General features: G+C 45.5%; 1 pseudogene; it reads right to left on the bottom strand.

Moving 5' to 3' along the window:
- Nucleotides 1-1,149: 1,149 nt before the first annotated feature.
- Nucleotides 1,150-1,483, bottom strand: LOC116094210 (annotated as a pseudogene).
- Between the last annotated feature and the right edge of the window lie 1,292 nt (nucleotides 1,484-2,775).

Here is a 2,775-nt window from a genome sequence, read left to right as displayed (position 1 = left end):
GATGGTAGCAATTTGCTTAGAGAAGAGTCTTGTACAACACCCTGGCTGAGTTATAAACAAGGCTGTGGAGAGATGGAATGTTGTCGACCAGGAGCTCAAGTTGTCTTGGGCTCTCTTATCTATTGCTATCAACCTCTGTTTCTGGCCCCACATCATCCTGAGCCCTAGATAGAATTCCTAGAATGTATCACTAAGTCTGCTAGACCTCTAGACTCCACCGGGCCTAGAAGTAAGAATGGAGGGAGGTAACATCTGACCCCTACAGAACAAACACATTGTCTCACCTTGCTGTAGCTGTTGGCCAGCTAGGGATTTCCACCAGCGTAACTGATGAATATGTTGACTCCAGTCCTTCTTTTTGTTCTGTGACTACGATGATTATACGTAACCTCTTCCACAGTGGGAGATGTCATTCAGGATAAATTAAACCTGTGTTCATATGTCACGCTCTTACTTCCTTTAACACAGGGTAGTTATTTCACACTGACACTTGTATGAACTGTTACATTTTCATAAATTTGGAAAGCTCCTTCTTAAATCTATCCTTTCGTAGTTGTTGAATCATGTAAACTTTCAACTAAACAGCCAATTTTGAGTTATGAATGGAATGAAGATCCTGGTGGCTTACTACTGAAAAGCCAGTATTTAGGAGTTGAGAGCTGCTTAAAGGAATTGGGATTATTAAAGGGACAGTAATGTTGAGAAGATGGGGATGGGTAATCTCATCAAAGTTCCATCTTGGGTATCTTTGGGGATGATTAGAAAGGGTTTTTCTGAGAAGGGAAAGGAAGAGAAGGGGTGGCACACTTTGAGTGGGTCTCCATCAATCAGGACACTTGTTTCTCTTGGTCACCTCTGGAACACTGCAAGGGACAAACTTGCTCAAGCAAGTTTTGGTATCTTTCCGCTCAGATACATGTATGGAAAAAGACTAAAGGAAAGGGGCTAGAGCAAGAACTTGGGTGGTAAAGTGCTTGCTGTGTGTACTGGCTAGATTTATGTCAACTTGACACAAGGAAAAGAAATCTGAAAGCAGAGAAACTCAATTGAAAAAATGCCCCATAAGATTCAGTTGTAGGGTATTTTCTTTTTCTTTTTCTTTTTTTACAAGAGCACAAGTTTACTTTCATTTATTTACTCTCCATTAGTTTAAATCCCAGATGGGTACAGCATCACATGGATTCTGTGTCCAACGGCCTTTGCAGGAAAGTTGCTTTGGAATTTGGCACAATCCATAACACTATTTCCATGGGCCTGAGTTACATTTCCCCAGATCACTCTGGTTTTGTTTGGTTTGTCTCCAGGAGTCACTCTATTGTTTTTTTGCTTTGTATACATAAGCATATCTCTTGCCTAAGTAGACCTCAGTTTCATCTCGGGCATAAACGCCTTCAATTTTAAGAAGAGCCGTGTATTCTCTTTGGTTCTGGAGACCTTGCTTGTAGCCAGCAAAAATGGCCTAGTACCGCAGCCTTCCAGACATACTTGCTTTTAGAAGTCCTGTTCCCAGGAGGCCTCCACCGGCACCAAGATGGAGCAAAGAGCCTAGGGTATTTTCTTAATTAGTGGTTGATAGGGGAGGGTCCAGACCATTGTGGGTGGTGCCATCCCTAGGCTGGGGATCCTAGATTCTAAAAGCAGGCCAAGCAAGCCAGTAAGCAGCACCCCTCCACAGCCTCTGCATCAGCTCTTGCCTCCAAGTTCCTGCCCTGTTTGAGTTCCTGCCCTCACTACTTTTGATGATGAACTCACAGTTCATGTAACACCCAAACACATTGTGCTTCACCACAGCAATACTGACCCTAACTAAGACACCACACAAGCATGAGGACCTTCCCTAGTCTGGTTTCTCTCAGCTGGGATAAACACCATGACCCAAAGCAGCTTGGGAGAAAGGAGTTTATTTCCCCCTTACACTTTACAGTCCAAGGGAAGCCAGTGGCAGAACTCAAGTCACAAATCTGGAAGCATGAACTAAAGCAGAGGCCACAGAGGCATGCTGCTCTCTGGCTCACTCTCCGCAGCTTGTTCAGTTCTTTCCTATACACCCCAGGATCAGCAGCCCAGGAGTGGCATCATTCACCGTGGCCTGGGTCCTCCCGAAGCAAGAAAAGTCCACATTTGATGCAGGCATTTTCTCAACTAGGTTGCTCCTTCCCAGACGAGGGTGATGAAAAAACACTAAGCGAAGAAGAAAGAGGTAGAAATGTGCAGTTTGCTGAGGAAATAAGTGAAAGCCAGTTTAAGCTGCAGATAAGGGTGGAACACAGCTATCCCTGGTAAGGATGCTAGCACTACTAGAGAGAGGCCTCTGATCCGTGCTGGGAAAAACAGCAGTGCTGGTCTGAGGACACAGCCCCACCCATGGAAGTGTCCAACCTGTAAAAATAGAGAACCATTTGAAAGGAAGAAATTCTATAGTGAGAATGCCACTGTGGGGGTGGGAGGCGCTATGCTCAAAACACGTCAAAGAAGTGTTTCCCCAGGGTCAGCCTCAGAGGCGTGCAGAGGTCACCACAAAGCCAGGCTACATCTCATCGGGCAGCAGACCTTGGCAGCCATCACCCACATTGTGTTTACTGATTTTTGCAGGCATCAAAAGATAACAATAGTTTGGGATGGGGGATGGGAGCTTGAACTAAGATTCCAGAAAGGCCCTGAGCCAGAGCCAGAGCTTCTGAAAGGAGTACCCAACAGACCATTGCATGAACCGGCGAAAGTGGAACCTAAGTCCCAGCCAAGGTCCTGGAATGTTGGAGAGGCCTGGGAATCTGG

The sequence above is a fragment of the Mastomys coucha genome, unplaced genomic scaffold (assembly GCF_008632895.1).
Source record: "Mastomys coucha isolate ucsf_1 unplaced genomic scaffold, UCSF_Mcou_1 pScaffold16, whole genome shotgun sequence".
NCBI classification, from domain to species: Eukaryota; Metazoa; Chordata; class Mammalia; order Rodentia; family Muridae; genus Mastomys; species Mastomys coucha.
The sequence above is the reverse complement of the archived record's forward strand: the minus strand, read 5'-3'. Positions and strand labels throughout refer to the sequence as shown.